Source organism: Epinephelus lanceolatus, chromosome 21, assembly GCF_041903045.1.
Source record: "Epinephelus lanceolatus isolate andai-2023 chromosome 21, ASM4190304v1, whole genome shotgun sequence".
Classification (NCBI taxonomy): Eukaryota; Metazoa; Chordata; class Actinopteri; order Perciformes; family Serranidae; genus Epinephelus; species Epinephelus lanceolatus.
Window position 1 is genome coordinate 1,914,892 of NC_135754.1, and position 19,106 is coordinate 1,933,997.

Below are 19,106 nucleotides of genomic sequence, written 5' to 3' on the forward strand. Positions count from 1 at the left end.
TAGAACATCTTGAATAGAAACTAAAAAGTGAAGTGACAACGTGCTTTGTAATGGAACCGAGCCTTAAAAATAAAGTTACATCAAGGAAGATGGACTTGTGAGCCTGGTTCATTCTAAGGGTGCAACATAAATTGGTGTTTCCGCCCGGTTTACAAAGAAGAACGAGCCGAAGACTGGACTTTTTTCCTGGACAAAGGTGCGACACAAAAGGAGAATAACGAGCTAATGTTAGCTAGGTTAGCCATGTTAGCTTGGGACGTCGGCCTCAGCACCGTGGAAAAGTAACACATGACGGAGCAGAAAATGATCATCTAAAGTGGATTTACTCTTTTCACCTTGGAATGTGAGTAACATATGAACAGGAAAAAAAACATGGAGCCTGAATGGGAAACATTGATGACTGATATTGAGAGGAAACTAGTGACTTTATCACTTGAAGATCTAAATGTGTTATGTGAGGAACTGGAACTTCAAACAAGTGATGAGGCAAAGTCATCATGCCAATTACTGAGACGAGTTATCTTGCAACATCTGGAAAGTGACGATGTGACAACTTTGGAGGATCAAGGACTTTCTGTGCTTTTGGCTACTAATGACCGCATTGAGAGCTTTACAAATGTGAGAGACAGTGGTGGAGTGGAGCTCAGATCGTATCAGGAGGAGACTGTCGAGCAACCAGAGACAGTTGTCGAGCGCCCTCTTCAGGTACCAGACTGCACTGCATTCACCGCAGCTTCTTCACCGGTAAGGTCAGACAATGCATCAGAGCCAGAAAGAAAGCCAGATCAAGCTAGAAGTCAGGTAAATCTTCATCCAGTGTACCGAAAAGATTTCAGGATTGTTGGTCAAATAGGTGAAGTTGGCCAAAAAGACAAATTGAACTTTAACAGCCTTGAAAGACAAATTGAACATGGACTAAAGAAAGGCTATGATGAAGGTGAGATTGTTGAAGCTGTCATTCAGTCCATTGCACCAGAAGTTAAACTGAAAAGTTACCTGGAAAGTAGGTCTGAGCTGACACTGAGTTCCTTGAGACAAGTCCTGAGAACCCACTTCATTGAAAAAGATGCTACTGAACTGTATCATGCATTGACCCGCGCTGTACAAGAGCCAAAAGAAACACCTGTTCAGTTCTTGGTGCGCACGATGGACCTCAGGCAGAAAGTGCTGTTTGCATCTGACAGAGCTGAGGCAGGACTTAAGTATAACCCGGAGCTCATACAGACTCAGTTCTTACAGACAGTAATGACAGGCTTACAAGATGATGCTGTGCAAGCAGATATTAAGCCTTACCTGCAGGATCCAAGCATCAGAGATGAGAACTTACTGGAGAAGATTAGCGTCGCCTACAGTTTGGAAATGGAGCGAAACAGTAAGCTGTCATCCGTGGCCAGAGCTAAAACAGTGAAGGTAGCTACAGTTCAGGAAGAGAAGAGCTGTGGTGCTGAGCAGGCCACAGGACTCCAAAAGGTAAAGGGCCATACGGCTAAACCCAATCCTCTTATTGAGAAGCTTGATGCCAGAACCTCACAACACATGTTGCTAGCCTCAGTAAAGCAGAAACATATAAAGGGGAAGAAAGACAGACTAAAGCAAGACAGAAAGACTTTGGTGGACCTAACGCCAACCCAGGAAATGTCAAGAATGTGAAAAGTCAAACCCTGAGGGAAGATGCACACGTTGCTACAAATGTGGCAGCAGTGAACATTGGGCTGTTGGCTGTCGAAGAAAGCAGAACACCACAGCTAACACCTGCAAAATTGAAGTTTCCCTCACGAAAACAAGCCAGACCGCAGTGTTGAATGACAAAACTGTAATGTCAAAAAAACAGATGAAGACAGCCAAACTAGTCGGATGCAGAAAACTTGTCCAGTGCAATCTAGGAGGAGTCAAGACTACAGTGCTGTGGGACACTGGATTGCAAGTGTCGATTGTGGACCTAAACTGGAAAAAAAAAAAACACTTACCAGAAGCTGAGATTCGTCCAGTACAAGAACTTATTGATGACGGAGTGCTGGATCTTTCTGCTGCAAATGGGACTGACATTCCATATGAAGGCTGGACACCAGTGGAGTTTAGCTTACAAGAAAACAGAGACAGTGAGTTACTTGTGCCTATATTAATAAGCACTCACCCACTCGAGAGACCGATAATTGGTTTCAATGTTATTGAGGAGTTGACCCCCACTGAAACACCTCCAGACAGGGCAGTAAGGAACAGATTTGTCCATAGTCTTGGTTCAGCACTGGATATAGGTCCTGAGAAGGCAAGAGCTGTATATACAGTCTTAAAGCTAACTCAGAAACTCCTCACATTGCACGGCTGGGCAGACAAGGCGTCATCATCCCAAAACACAGCATGACAAAAGTGAATTGTGGCAGACTGAATAAGAGAGTGCTGCAAAGTGACTATGCAATCCTGGAACCAAACGAGAACACACCATGGCCTACTGGATTGGTAGTGAATCAGCAACTTGTGCAGCTCCCCCCTGAAGATAACGCGATGATTACAGTGACAGTAGAGAATAACACAGAGACTAATATCAGACTTCAAAACCGCACTGTAATTGGCTGGTTATATGAGGTGGAGGCCATTCTCCCCTATATGGAAAAAGCCACAACTCAAGCCTCAGGTCAACAGAGTGAAACTGTTAACTCAAACAAAGTGGAAGTGAATGAAAAGAGCACAGCCACAGTGAACGAGCACCCTAAAGGCAATCCTGAGAAGACATCCTGGGATCCACCAGTTGACCTCACACACTTAACGGTGGATCAGCAAGAGAAAGTGAGACAAATGTTAAGAGAGGAGTGTGGTGTCTTCACCAGAGACGACTGGGACACTGGGTGTGTTCCTGATCTACAGACGGTGATACGCCTTAAGGATGACATTCCAGTGACAAAGACATACAATGCCATCCCACGTCATCTGTATCAAGAGGTGAAAAATCATATTCAAGACTTACTAAGTCACAAATGGATTCAGAAATCAAGCTCCTCTTACTCCTCTCCTATCGTAATTGTTAGAAAAAAAGATTCCACAATAAGACTGTGTGTGGATTACAGACAGTTAAACGAGAAGACACTGGCTGATTGTCACCCAATCCCAAGAATCCAGGAGATGCTAGAAAATCTTGGAGGGAATTTGTGGTTCACCGTGCTTGATCAAGGCAAAGCGTACCACCAGGGCTTTGTCAGTGAAGAAAGCAGAGCATGCATAGCCTTCATCATGCCCTGGGGATTATATGAGTGGCTCAGAATCCCTTTCAGACTGACAAATGCCCCAGCTGCTTTTCAGCGGTACATGGAGGGGTGTCTTGGAGATCTAAGAGATGAGATATGTGTACCCTATCTCGATGACATCTTGGTGTTTAGTAAGAACTTTGACCTCCATGTTGAGAATGTGCGGAAAGTGCTGCAGAGACAAAAAGCCTGTGGAATCAAGCTCAGAGCAAAAAAATGTGACTTCTTCAAGAGAGAAGTGTGCTACATCGGTTGTGTCATTTCAGAGGAGGGATATCGAATGAACCCAAAGGAAGTCGAGGCAATCCAAGCTCTGAAAAATGAAAAACCAAAAACAGTCAGAGAGGTGAGATCACTTGTTCATTTTCTTGGCTACTACAGATCATTCATTGCAGACTTCTCAAGAATTGCCAAGCCTCTCTATGAGTTGCTGTCCCACCCAAAGACTGAGAAAATGAAGCTGGTCGCAAAAAAACAAAACAAGCATCACCGTTCCTCCCAAGTACAGCCATCTCAACCAGTGGAATGGACAGCACTACACCAGCAAGTGGTGGACAGGTTAGTTGATGCACTCTCAAACCCTCCTGTAATGGGATACCCTGATTTTGAGAAGCCATTTATATTACATACTGATGCTTCTGAAGAAGGCCTGGGGGCTGACCTGTATCAGCGGCAGGGAGGGGCATTAAGAGTGATAGGGTATGGATCACGGACACTCACTCCTGCAGAGAAAAATTACAGACTCCATTCTGGGAAGCTGGAGTTTTTGGCTCTCAAGTGGGCTGTGGCAGAGTGATTCCACCACTACCTCTTCCATGCTCCCCACTTCACCGTGTACAGTGACAACAACCCGTTAACATATGTAATGAAATCAGCTAAACTCATTGCGGTAGGGCACCGCTGGGTGTCGGAGTTGGCAGATTATCATTTCACATTGAAATACAGACCTGGGACCTGCAACCGTGATGCAGATTTCCTGTCACGCCGACCTCCAAAGATTGAGGACATGATGGAAGAGTGCACTGGAGAGTGTCACCCAGATGTTCTAGCAGGAGTGGGGAAAGGACTGGAAGCCCAGAGTGAAGGGGATGCTGACTGGATCACTGCATCACATGCGATGTTAATGTGATATCTAAGCTCTGGTGAAGTCACAGTCAAAAAAATCCCAGCTGAAGATATCAAAGCAGCTCAGAGAGATGATGAAGTGATTGGCAGAGTGGTCACCCTTAAGCAGCAGCATGAACACCTGCGACACAGAGAGAAACTGAAAGAACCTGCATCAGTGAAACCTCTGCTGAGAGAGTGGCCTCATTTGTATCTGGATAAAGAAGGAATCCTATGCCGAAAAACTACCTCCAGGAATCAACTTGTCATACCTGCAAGCCTCAAGCCAGTGATATATGAACAGCTTCACGAGGAAATGGGTCACTTAGGAGCAGACAGGATGGTGTCCTTAGCTAGAGAGAGATTCTTTTGGCCTAAAATGAGGGAGAAGATTGAACATTATGTGGCAAGAGTTTGTCGCTGCTTGAAACAAAGGAAGCCAAACAAAACAACAAGGACACCGCTGCAAAGTATTGCCACATCTGCTCCATTTGAAATGATATCGATTGATTACCTGCATCTGGAGAAGAGCAAAGGTGGTGTGGAATACATTCTTGTTGTAGTCGACCACTTCACAAAGTTTGCACAGGCTTATGCTACGCCAAATAAGTCCGGGAAAACAGCTGCATGCAAGATCATCGGCGACTTCATTCTACGATTCGGATTCCCAGCTAAGATTCATCATGATCAAGGGAGGGAGTTTGAAAATGAGTTGTTTCGCAAACTGCAGAGCTACAGTGGTATACAGCACTCAAGAACGACGCCATACCATCCGCAGTCAAACCCAGCAGAGCGTTTTAACAGAGCGTTGCTAAGCATGCTCTGCAAACTGGAAGAGAACCAGAAGTCCAACTGGAAGGACTAGTTAAACAAAGTTGTTCATGCCTACAACTCCACTGTACATGAGTCAACAGGATTCTCACCTTTTTTCCTTCTATTTGGAAGAGAGCCAACACTCCCCATCGATTTCATGTTTCCAAACGAAGAAGAGAAAATCACATCATCTCAAGCAGGATATGCTGAGAAATGGCAGAAGTCAATGCAGGAAGCATATGATATTGTACAAAAGAATATGAGAAAATCAGCAAAAAGAGGACAGAGACATTATAACCAGAGAACATGGAGTTCAGTTCTTCAACCTGGTGACCATGTACTGATCCAGAACCTGTCAGAAAGGGGAGGACCAGGAAAGATCCGTGCTTACTGGGAAAACAAGGTACATGTTGTTAGAGAAAGGAAAGGAACTGACAGTCCTGTATATGTTGTCAAGCCTTTGGATGGAGAGGGTCGAGAGAGGGTTTTACACAGAAATCTTCTGCTACCTTGCCCTTACCTTGTTGATGGACAGACTGCTACACCACTGAAAGAGAAAAAAACAGTCCAAAGAAAAACAACAAACAAACAAAAAGAGAAAACAAGGATTCATACTCATCCTGAAGACTCTGATAGTCTCAGTGAGAAAGAGTGTGCTGTGTGGATGCCTCAACTGACACAGGAGACACGTTGTGAATCACCAGCCCAAGTCTCTGAACCTACAGCTAAGCAGTCCACCAGAGCAAAGCAGCATCCGAGAGTGGAAACTGTAGACTCACAAGTCAGTCTTTAGACGCTTTGTTTAACTAAAGACTAATGACTTTCTCCCAGATTTTGTGTTTAGATGGGCGGATACAATTTCAGAGTTTAAAAAAACTCCCTACATTGCAGAACCAATAGTAAATCTGCAGGGCGGTCCTTCGGTGGCTTGCTGAACTCTTGTGCTTGTAAACATAGTCCCACTAGAAACACGTGTAGTGGTACAAAATGGCTCAGCCTTGCTCGCAGAAAACACCGTCAAAGTTAGTGGATGTTTGTCGCGTTTGCTGCGACACATTCTCGTCAACTAAAAGAAACAAACATAATCTTTTACAAGGCCATGACTCATCCGTCTGGCCGGACTATAGAGGGAATCGCCTTGTTGTTTACAAATACTTCCGGGTAGAAAACCAGCAGAGCTTTTAGCTATATACAGTCAGGTCCATAATTATTTGGACAATGATACAGTTGTCATCATTTTGGCTCTGTACACCACCACAATGGGTTTTAAATGAAACAATGAATCCCTGCTTAAAGTGCAGACTCTCAGCTTTCATTTAAGGCTTTTTTCAAAAATGTAGTATGAACCGTGTAGGAATTACAATCATTTCTTCACACAGTCCCCCAACTTTAAGGGCTCATAAGTATTTGGACAAACTAACATAATCATCAATTAAACAGTCAGTTTTAATACTTGGTTGCAAATCCTTTACAGTCAATGACTGCCTGAAATGTTGGACACATAGGCATCATCAGATGCTGGGTTTCTTCCCTGGTGATGCTCTGCCAGCCCTTTACTGTAGCCGTCTGCACTTCCTGCTTGTGTTTTGGGTGTTTTGCCCTCAGTTTTGGCTTCAGCAAAAGAAACGCATGCTCAATTGGATTCAGGTCAGATGATATGACTTGGCCATTGCAGAACATTCCACTTCTTTGCCATAAAAATGTCTTTGGTTGCTTTTGCAGTATGCTTCAGGTCATTGTCCAACTGCACTGTGAAGCATCGTCCAATGAGTTTTGAAGCATTTGGTTGAATCTGAGCAGATAATGGTGCCCCAAACACTTCAGCTTTCATCCTGCTGCTCTTGTAAGCAGTCACATCATCAATAAATACAAGAGAACCAGTTCCACTGGCAGCCATACATGGCCATGACATAACAGTACCTCCACCATGCTTCACTGATGAGGTGGTGTGCTTTGGATCATGAGCAGTTCCTTCCCTTCTTCCTTCTCTTGTCTTCCCATCATTCTGGTAGTTGATCTTTGTTTTATCTGTCCATAATATGCTGTTCCACAACTGTACAGGCTTTTTTGATGGTTTTTGACAAACTCTAATCTGGCCTTCCATTTTTAAGGCTAACCAATGGTTTGCATCTTGTGATAAACCCTCTGTATTTATTCTAGTGAAGTCTTGTCTTGCTTACAAGAGCAGCAGGATGAAAGCTGAGGTGTTTGGGGCACCATTACCTGCTCAGATTCAACTAAATGCTTCAAAACTCATTGGACGATGCTTCACAGTGCAGATGGACATTGACCTGAAGCATATTGCAAAAGCAACCAAAGACATTTTTAAGGCAAAGAAGTGGAATGTTCTGCAATGGCCAAGTCATATCATCTGACCTGAATCCAATTGAGCATGCGTTTCTCTTGCTGAAGCCAAAACTGAGGGCAAAACACCCAAAACACAAGCAGGAAGTGCAGACGGCTACAGTAAAGGGCTGGCAGAGCATCACCAGGGAAGAAACCCAGCATCTGATGATGCCTATGTGTCCAACATTTCAGGCAGTCATTGACTGTAAAGGATTTGCAACCAAGTATTAAAACTGACTGTTTAATTGATGATTATGTTAGTTTGTCCAAATACTTATGAGCCCTTAAAGTTGGGGGACTGTGTGAAGAAATGATTGTAATTCCTACACGGTTCATACTACATTTTTGAAAAAAGCCTTAAATGAAAGCTGAGAGTCTGCACTTTAAGCAGGGATTCATTGTTTCATTTAAAACCCATTGTGGTGGTGTACAGAGCCAAAATGATGACAACTGTATCATTGTCCAAATAATTATGGACCTGACTGTATATAGCCTATGTATCACATTTTTCACATCACTGTATCACCGTTTAGACTAATCCGATGTTTGTAAAGTCTTTAAACACAATGATTGAACAAACATTACTATTTCTGTGTGCACGTTTAGCTGGGCTAACCGTTAGCTGTTAGCCCTGTTAGCCGTTAGCGGTGTCTGTAATAGGTAATAACTCATTAAACGGTCCGTGAAAAAAATATTTTTCCAGCAGATATCTTAGTTACAACATGATTGAGCTAGCAAAGCAGTTTTGTGTTGCTATGTGTGGTATTTATTCAGTTTTGGGAAATCACGATGTCTAGAAAGCATCAGTGGCTGCAGCTGACAGGGACAGCTAACAGCAGCAGCAAAGCTAACATCAGGACGTCATCTGTTAAAAGCCTCCCGTTGTCGGATACGACATGAAACTACTCCAGTTAGGTCAATAATGTTGAAACTAAGACATCCGCTGGAAAAAATATTTTCTTCACAGATGAGCGCACATTTGATAAAACGGAGTTAAATCTCTTGGCATCCATTTTCAAGCTCTCTGTGTGTTTGTTTCCTTGTGGACGAGAAAAGGGGGAGCGCACATTTCCGAGAAGGCGTGTCCTTTTCAAAAATGCAAGAGGCGTTGCTTTGTTGCCGGCCGTTTTCGCCGGTGTGTTAAACACACTTTAGAAAGGAGTGTCCCCAGACTATCAGAAGGCGGAGATCTCTGATTGTCTGGTGGCGAGACTATGGAAACTGAGACTGAGACACCTGAACAGAATAAGAGATGTCAGGCTCAGGAGGAAAAGGAACCTGCTCAGGATGAAAGCCAAGCTGAGGAAAGTATGCTGGAAGTGATGCAGCAGGACTTAGAGCTTGAAGTGCAAAGTTCTGACTCTGAGATTCAAGAGGACATATCAGGGGTGTCAGAGGAAGATCCTGGGGTCGAGATACCAAGACGATCCACAAGGGGGCACCAACCAAGAACTCTCTACACCTATGATAACTTGGGACAACCTACATACATATTAATGAAGAGGTAAACAGTATTTAGGAACAACAGAAACAGTACCTAAGAAAATATTTAGTTATAGTAGAGTTCCTAATGTGTTGACTGGACATTTGGTGTGTAATACAGTTATGATATAGTCATTTGCTCGGTTTATTTACCTGAGACTATTAAAAATTAAACACAGTAGAGTACAAGAAGAAAAGAAGAATATTAGTACGATGTACAGAGAATGTGTAACAGAAGTTAGAGCTCAACACAAGTGATAAGTAATACTACAGCTCATGGCATGTATAATGCAATAAGGTATTAAGTAAGGTGGAATGGTAGATGTAGCCATAAGTGACTTAAAGGACTTGGGAGGCCTACCAATGTACCAATAAGTAAGTCAATACATCAAAACAGGAGTAAAATCTTTAATATTTTTCTTGTGATCATGCCTTGTAGTCTGGGAAATACTCGGTAGTGTAACTGTAATTGTATGCCATCCAGTTTATGGGTTTTGTGTTTATAGTTCATGCATTAGTTGTTTGCAGTAGTAATAAGGAAAGAAAAAAAAAGTCATTCTGATATTTTCTTTATTTTCTTTTTATAGTGGGGGAGGGTATTGCACCCTAGAAAAATATACATATGGTTTTGATTCTATTAATATTTTTGTTTACAGGCTGGACATTACATTACTATAGCCTATTGTGTTATATTTTGTTAATAGAGGAGGTTGTTTTTGTTTTGAGCACTGTTCCTTTAAGTTAAGCTTTGAAAAAATATTTGAGTGAGCTGTCATAGCGAACATAGAACATCTTGAATAGAAACTGTAAAGTGAAGTGACAATGTCCTTTGCAACGGAACCGAGCCTTAAAAACAAAGTTGCATCAAGGAAGATGGACTTGTGAGCCTGGTTCATTCTAAGGGTGCAACACATAGCTTTTTTATGTCTAAAATACCGAGGGCTTTATACAGTATCCAGCCTCCTGATATATTTTCGAGTTTCGGGTAATGACTTGTCAGGAGTCTTGAAATCTGTACAAAACACAAAACACCACATTGTATCAAAGAAGCACAGCTTCATCCTTATTCTATGTAAGCTTTACACGAATGTATTTAGATACAACACCAAATTTTAGGTAGAACTGTTCAAATATTAAAGATACATTTTCAATTCTCAAAGTTGGTTTGGTATAAAAACAAACTAGTTAATAAATCCAGATTATCTTACTTTACCTCAAAGTGGTCAGCAGACTCGGGTAGTGTGATGGTGCGTCTCCCCATCCCAGCAAGGAGAAGTGTTAACTCACTGCGAGCTGTTGGTGTCCTGTCGGTGTTTTCACTCAACATATAGAATTGCAGGGTTACAGACCTCCCACTGCTGGCGACCACCCTACTGGGAAACCGGAATCTTTTCCTCCCCCTTGCAGGGGCTCTTGAAAAGAAGCCTGGAAATCTGTGGATTCACATGAAGTCATATTCATTCAGCCAAATCTTAATTTTAACACATAATTAATCCCATGATACATATTACACTAGCTGTAGTGACTAAGTCCTACACTTTAGCCGCTACTGGCTGCTAATGGCCTAATTGTTTAGACATGTACTCAGAAATGATATCCAGTCTTTTCCAATACTTTACATAAACTGTGTTTATTTTCTTACCAGTGTCAGTTTTTGTATTGTTCGGCACTTCCAATAAGCTTTCGACATAAAGTTTAAAAAAAAATACAGCCAAACAATAAATCTGAGCACAGACAAAAACTGTTTGCTCCTTTCCATCACAAACACCTGTGATTACTTTGTGAACTTAAATTACCTGTGGGCAGCCCGGCCTTTACCATACACTCCCTAGTGTTTGGGAGTAATATTAAATTTAACACAAATCAAATACATGGCCCCTACACTAGTTGTCTCAACCTTATAATGCACTGAGCATGTACAGAACCTGGCTATTTCTTGTTGAATTCCGGACTGTGGTGCCGTCTGCTGTTTAGGTGCTCTATGGTGTTCAGGTGCCATCGCTGTCTGTTGTTGAGGTGCCGTTGCTGTCTGCTGCTGACTGTCGGCTTGTAGGTGGTCACCCAGCAAAGATATAAGACTTCTTGCCACCTCTTGGATGGAGTTTCTGTGTAGGTGTAGGATTGTGCCTTATTATGTGAGTCAGAAACTGATTAAACCTAAAAAGTACATGTCCATGGATGTAGGGAAAACTCAACCATTTACACAGAACAAAAGTATACGTTATTTTGACACGCTGCAGCAAAAAATAATCTGTGGTTACCTAGTTACCTTAAAGCCCAACTTGCAGGTTGGAGACCATGGTGAATAAATGCGTAGGAAAATGATGTAGAAACTCGATTAAAACAAAAACACACATATACACATTACAGTGACTTTTGGGGTCATTTTTGTGAGAGAATTTTGCTTCCGCATCTAAAAACCCACTAAATGGAAGTGACGTAGCGCAAAGGCCTGAACATACTCGGGCGGAACGTGCACGGAACGGACCCCATAGAGGTCCGCAAGCCCTGTGCGCGCAAAGCTCAGATTTTACGACCGCGCGGACTCCGCTCCGCGCACCAGTGACTGCTCGGCATCTATTTTTCACATCGCGGGGATTTTTCACGGACATTTTTACAGGAAACTACAACGCGGAAGTGTGCTCAACTATGGAAGCCCGAATGACTGCGGACATTCCTCACGGAGTCCGTTCCGCTTATAGTACGCCCGAGTATGTTCGGGCCTTAAGGGAGCCCGGCTGAGTTCGATTGAGTGTAACATTAATAAACATGGATGCCAGTACTAGTTTTGAGACTGAAGAGGTTGAAAATGTACATTCATATGCATATGACGGCCCATAGGCTTATAATTATGAGCCTGCTAGGCGTCCAAGAGACCAGGAACAGATCAGGGTTAGGAGAAATAACGGCAACAGGAGAGAAATAGAGCTGTGGTGTGAGGAGAACCAATAGAGAACTGGGCAGGTGTCTTGGTGAGCGACCAGCATTAGCTAATGACAGCTAACAATGTCTAACGCTGTGTTCACATCACAACATTAAGTTTGCCATCACATATTAGGTTATAACAAAGCTACCAATAGTTCTGCCACTATTAACTAATGCTATACCATAATCAATCAATCAATCAATTTTATTTATAAAGCCCAGTATCACAAATCACAATTTGCCTCACAGGGCTTTACAGCATACGACATCCCTCTGTCCTTATGACCCTCGCAGCGGATAAGGAAAAACTCCCCACAAAAAAACCCTTTAACGGGGAAAAAAACGGTAGAAACTAATGCACAAATATCAGCTTGTATCAGACGTATCTTGCTATGCGTGTTATAACTCCGCATTACGGTGTATTGACGTCCGCAGGGGAGAGAGGGAGAGACAGAGAGATACGAAGATTTCCTGATAATTTTTTGTATGATAGGTGCTTGTGTTGGAACTGCCAGCCCATGTCCTCAGCTGTGGAGTGTATGTGCTGCAGGGAGGTGGATGCCTTCTGGGCTCTGGTGGAGAATCTGACCCCCAGACCAGACATAACATGCCTCACACTGCCCATCAACCCTCACACCGCCCGCTCCCGTCTCAAACACGGAGGCCTCCCTCTCCGCGGAGCCCGCCCACCCTCGCACATACCCCCGAGCCTTGGGTCTCCCTCTCCGCACCTCGGGGGTATGTGCGAGGGCAGGCGGACTCCGCCAGGAACATAATCCTCCTGTCCAAAATGAGCGCTGCACACGACCGCGTTTTTGGTCACAGATGAAGCTGTGAAATCGCGCCTCTTCACCTGCACAAAACGCACCCAGGCACGAAAACTAACTCCACTCCCTTTTCTGTCCGGAAAACGGTGGACTCGATGTCCTGACAGACTTGAGTTTGTGCAACCTGCACAAACACAATAATTGGGCATAATCACAAACAGTGAAATGCACTGTTAACAACCGAAAAAATACTAACTCACAAGTTTACTACCGCTCAGACTCACTACCACCTACTACTGCACATTGGACAGAGGCAGGGTCAAGGACGCAGAGTCCCTCTCGTGACGTAGTATCAGGCCATGTTGAAAAAAAAAGCGTTTTTAGAAGAGGAGCTAAAAAGAGCCACTTTTTCCTCTGAATTTCTGCCCTTATGTCGTGTAAACCATAATAAATTCTGAATTAACTTCTCATATGGTAATATTCAGAGAAGGTTATGTATATATTTTTGAAAAAATTTAACCTGCAAGTTGCACTTTAAAGCACAGGTTGCACCCCGTGACAGCGATGTAGGAGTAGTTGCTAAAACTGCTGGTTTGTGTAGGTGGGGAGTGGCGCACTGGCGCATGTCAGTGTTACATGCTATTTTAGGTGGTTTATGACCGCAGCAGCCATTGACTGTATACAGTATTTATATACAGTCTACTAATGCAATAATCAACAGACCATCACTCACTATTGGAAAAACATAGGGGAGCGCTACAGGGCTAATGCAAATGTGCATCAAGCTAGCTGAGACTGAAAATAGAGCACTTTTCAGCATGAGTATGTTCAGTTTAAGCTTGGAAGGGAACTACAGGACTAAATTAACGTTATAGCTACAGCGAGGTAGATAGCTAAATGTGGGCAGACCGTGGATGTATTAAGGAGAAAGGGGCAGATTTAGCTAGCATTAGGAAACTTCTAACATTAGCTCTCGGTATGCAGCTGTCAATGAGCATGAGCTGAAGTGGTTGATTCGTGACCCCCTGGCTAGTGTACAAAGTATGGAAAATAAAACAATACCCACAAAAAGTTGGTTCCAGTAATGACAGCCCCATTAACATAAAAAAAAAATTTACTTGAGGTCCTTGACTTTGACGGTCCATGTTGGCCAGCAATCCACTGCACTCCCGCTCCTGAGTCATGATGAAGATGACGTCGTTTTCTCCTCCAGCACACCGACTAGGGGGGCGCTGTGCCATCCGGCTACTATTATACTGTATGCGGCTATTATAGTAAAAAATACGGGCGCACGTGTGTAAATTAACAGTCCCTATATTCCAAAAGTCATAAAGAAAGCAAGGGAACAACATTTAATAAAGCCCTGGCGGGCGGGAGTGGATGAACCTGGTTAAAGAGTACCCGCTCTAAAACTAAACCGAGCGCGCCCACAAGGAGGCAGGGATCATTTCATTGGTCAACAGTAAAGCTGGCGTTGTATTGGTTGGAGGATTTTGACAGGGTTGTTACCTTACACAAAAAAATTCAAGCACAGGGCAAGAATCTGAGAGCAGAAATTCCGCGAGCGCACAGAAGCAGTTTGAGCGCAAGGAGAAAAGCCTCTGAGTGCGAGCAACATGGTATCTGAGTGCAAGTACACAGTTTGAGTAGAAGCAAAGTAGATCCAAGCGCAAGCAGAGGATATTTGAGTGCGAGGGCAGGGTTTTTGAGCGTGAAATCAATAAATAATGCTCTCAAACTGATAGACCACTCTCTTGAACAGATTACACACAGATTGTCGATCCCCTCACACAAGTAATAATGACACAAATCTAACTCCATACTTGATGTGTCAGTTAATTTAGATGTGTAGTTTGCAGTGGGGTTAATATGTGTTCCTCTGCTTTTTGGTGTGTTGTGGTGTAAAACATCTGTGCACACACTCATTGCACACAAGCCATTTTTTCCAATTTTTGGTTCGCCTGGTCTCCTTGTGTATTAATGCTTGTATAACCTCAGCTCTGTACTGCTCAATCAAGTTTGTTTTCCGGAGATATTCTAAAAATAGTAACGAGAGTCGTCTCATGTGGTATACGACATGAGCGACCCCCGAGGGTTAACCGGGTCAGATAAATAACGTATACATAGCCCCGGGTGTCTGCAAAAAATACATTTGTATTATGTTTTAGTAATGCATCAGAGCACTTAATACACATACACATGTGCCTCCTCCACCATGAGTCCTATAGGTCGGTAAAATATGGTTGATGTTCAGTATGTTTTCCAGCTATCAATGTTGATTGACTTCTCCTTTTTTCAGATGCACCCCCCTAATTTGAGTGACGAAGCCAGTCTGGGACACACAACCCTTTCACCATCCGAGTTTGGGTGTCCTCTCTCTCCATATGGAAAATGCAGTTCATTTCCATGGTATGTTGATGAGAAGTATCTGTTTGAGATCATATACTTCTACATGTAACAGTAATGTTTAATGATATTTGTTTGGGACAAAATAAGACATTTTAAACCATTTTCTTACATTTTATAAACCAAACAATTAAATTATTTTACTGTTTTTCCATTTTTTTTTCTTTGTTTTTTTTTTTACCCAGAAGTCTGTTTTTAAGTCTGTCTTTTTTATATTATTTATTTTAGCAATACATTTACAAACTTTGAAGCAGTCAACAATTATAAATATATATATGTGTGTATATATATATATATATATATATATATATATATACAGTACAGGCCAAAAGTTTGGACACACCTTCTCATTCAATGCATTTTCTTTATTTTCATGACTATTTACATTGTAGATTCTCACTGAAGGCATCAAAACTATGAATGAACACATGTGGAGTTATGTACTTAACAAAAAAAGGTGAAATAACTGAAAACATGTTTTATATTCTAGTTTCTTCAAAATAGCCACCCTTTGCTCTGATTACTGCTTTGCACACTCTTGGCATTCTCTCCATGAGCTTCAAGAGGTAGTCACCTGAAATGGTTTTCCAACAGTCTTGAAGGAGTTCCCAGAGGTGTTTAGCACTTGTTGGCCCCTTTGCCTTCACTCTGCGGTCCAGCTCACCCCAAACCATCTCGATTGGGTTCAGGTCTGGTGACTGTGGAGGCCAGGTCATCTGCCGCAGCACTCCATCACTCTCCTTCTTGGTCAAATAGCCCTTACACAGCCTGGAGGTGTGTTTGGGGTCATTGTCCTGTTGAAAAATAAATGATCGTCCAACTAAACGCAAACTGGATGGGATGGCATGTCGCTGCAGGATGCTGTGGTAGCCATGCTGGTTCAGTGTGCCTTCAATTTTGAATAAATCCCCAACAGTGTCACCAGCAAAACACCCCCACACCATCACACCTCCTCCTCCGTGCTTCACAGTGGGAACCAGGCATGTGGAATCCATCCGTTCACCTTTTCTGCGTCTCACAAAGACACGGCGGTTGGAACCAAAGATCTCAAATTTGGACTCATCAGACTGGGCTAGCTGATTGGTTCTTGCCATAATATGAATTTTAACAGTTGTCCAATAGGGCTGTCGGCTGTGTATTAACCTGACTTCTGCACAACACAACTGATGGTCCCAACCCCATTGATAAAGCAAGAAATTCCACTAATTAACCCTGATAAGGCACACCTGTGAAGTGGAAACCATTTCAGGTGACTACCTCTTGAAGCTCATGGAGAGAATGCCAAGAGTGTGCAAAGCAGTAATCAGAGCAAAGGGTGGCTATTTTGAAGAAACTAGAATATAAAACATGTTTTCAGTTATTTCACCTTTTTTTGTTAAGTACATAACTCCACATGTGTTCATTCATAGTTTTGATGCCTTCAGTGAGAATCTACAATGTAAATAGTCATGAAAATAAAGAAAACGCATTGAATGAGAAGGTGTGTCCAAACTTTTGGCCTATACTGTATATACATAATAAAATAAATATTAATAATAATAATAATAATGATACAATTAATAAATAAAAAATGTTTTGTTTGGAATAACATTGACCCCAACAAGTTAAACCTACAAAAATTGCAGAAAATCAGCAAACACGTGAATTTTAGTTGGTTTAATTTGTAACAAAGATACCATTGCTGCCACTCCTCCTCACTCTCTGCCTTAGTCCACTCCTCGCTTCCGGTATCTCCCTCTAGATACTCCTCTAATGCCCTTGTGCAATCTACCTTGAAGATCTGGCTCCAATTTCTGCGGCATTTTAATCTTCGTTCAGCATCCATGCTAGGGCCTGTAAGTGATAACCATATGTTTACTCCCTCATTATTAGACTCGACTTTCAGGAACTGGGGCAGGCTTGGAATAAACACTTTTACAGATTTATTTGAGGACGATGTGCTCTGTAGCTTCTCCCAGCTAAGGTTCAAATATGATTCATCTCGTTCTGACCTTTTCCGGTATTTCCAGAGTCGTCATTTTCTACAGTCCCAGCTGACCTCTTTCCTACGTTGCCCACCCGATATGGTCTGGGAGGACACTCTTAAACTACCACACACTTCTCAAAAATTAATTTCCAAAATTTATGATAATGTTTTATCGCTAACTTGTGACTCTGCTCCCAAGATCAAGAGAAAATGGGAGTCAGAACTGGGAGTTGAACTGACCGATGAATGGTGGTCCGATGCTTTACATCAGATTAACCACTCTTCCTCTTGTGCACGCCTGAGTCTGATCCAGCTCAAACTGGTACATAGAACTTACCTTTGTAATGCTCGGCTGGCAGAAATCTATCAAAATGTGAGTCCAATGTGTCCTTGTTGCTTCACTGGTCTCGCAACCCTTTTTCATATGTTCTGGTCTTGCCCAAAGCTCAGTGGGTTCTGGTCAGCCATTTTCAATACTATCTCAGACTGGGTACATTTTAGAATCAAAGGTTTCCCTTTGCTCGCCATGTTTAGTGTGCCCAGAGTTCAACTCCCTTGTAACACACATGTGTCTGACATGATTGCTTTTCTATTGCTCCTGGCAAGAAGGAGGATACTTTTAGAATGGAAATCTTCCATTCCACCCAGACACTCTGTGTGGCTTAGTGACACCATGTTTTTTCTCCAGTTGGAAAAAATTAAATTCACTCTCAAAGGGTCAACAGACCTATTTTATAAAAGGTGGCAGCCATTTTTAATTTATTTCAGAAATTTACCCGTAATTCCACAAGATTAGGATAGGTTAAGACTGAATTCTGTAACTACTATGTGCACTACTAATGTGGAATGTAGGTGTAAACTCTAACGGTTGGCCAGTTCTACAATATCCCTATATTCCTTTTTTCAATGGCCTGCTGTTTTTTTTCATTTTTTATTTTTATTATTTACTTACTTATTTTTTTCATTTATTTTTCTTAGGGTAGACAGGTGGGGATGAGGGGTGGTTTGGTGGGTTGTATTATAAATTTTTAAAACTTTGGTGATGTGCTCCTTGTAACTATTATCTGTGATACTCTGGTCTGTTTTGCACAAACACCACCAATAAAAATGTTGTAACAAAAAAACTGACTTCCGGTATAGACTTCCGGTATGTATACAACTTCCGGTATGGACTTCCGGTATCTGTACACGAAGAATATTAACTTCCGGTATGGACTTCTGGTATGAATTGGATATATGGCAGCGCCCTTTTCCGCCATCTTGCTTGCAGCTGGGTACTCTTGGAAAAATGCTATAAAACACACTAAAGAAGAGGGAAGACCCCAAAAAGCATAAAAGGAAGTTAATAGGCCCGTTTTTCACTGAAGAAGTTCCTGGTACTATTTGGGGGGCAGGAACTACTACAGGAACGTCCTCTTGCTCGGCCCTCTCAACCGCTGTGTCTCCACTGAGAGAGCGGAGTAGGAGGAAGGTTCCTGTAAAGTTACGGGCTCTGGATGTGACGTAATCGTTGCGCGACCATTTACCGGGGCGACGTAGGGACGCCGTTAGCTGTTAGCCCTTACCGGTGTCTGTAATAACTCACTAAATGGCCCGTGAAAAAAAAAAAAATTCCAGCGGATGTCTTAGTTACAACATGATTGAGCTATCTGGAGTAGTTTCATGTCGTATCCGACAACGGGAGGCTTTTAACAGATGACGTCCTGATGTTAGCTTTGCTGCTGCTGTTAGCTGTCCCTGTCAGCGGCAGCCACTGATGCATTCTAGACATCGTGATTTCCCAAAACTGAATAAATACCACACATAGCAACACAAAACTGCTTTGCTAGCTCAATCATGTTGTAAGATATCCGCTGGAAAGAATATTTTTTTCACGGACCGTTTAGTGAGTTTTTTTTACATGGCGGAGGAAGCTATATGAACAAGCTAATCCTCGTCTGCTGAGTTTTAAAAATGCCGGCTATTTGTTGCTTTCTGTTGACATCACATCCCTCCTTGAGTATATCCAATCAGCACCAAGTAATCCCCAAGCCCCAGCCAGGAGTCTTTCGGGGCCGT

At 42.6% G+C, this 19,106-nt stretch overlaps 1 long non-coding RNA gene across 1 annotated transcript in view; it reads left to right on the top strand.

Annotated features, from left to right (window-relative positions):
* LOC144459418 (uncharacterized) overlaps positions 1-19,106 on the top strand; it is an 83,722-nt gene that overhangs the window by 39,403 nt on the left and 25,213 nt on the right. The window contains exon 2 of the long non-coding RNA XR_013488395.1: positions 14,976-15,085. This is a non-coding gene — a long non-coding RNA (uncharacterized LOC144459418). The remainder of the gene's footprint in view (positions 1-14,975; positions 15,086-19,106) is intronic.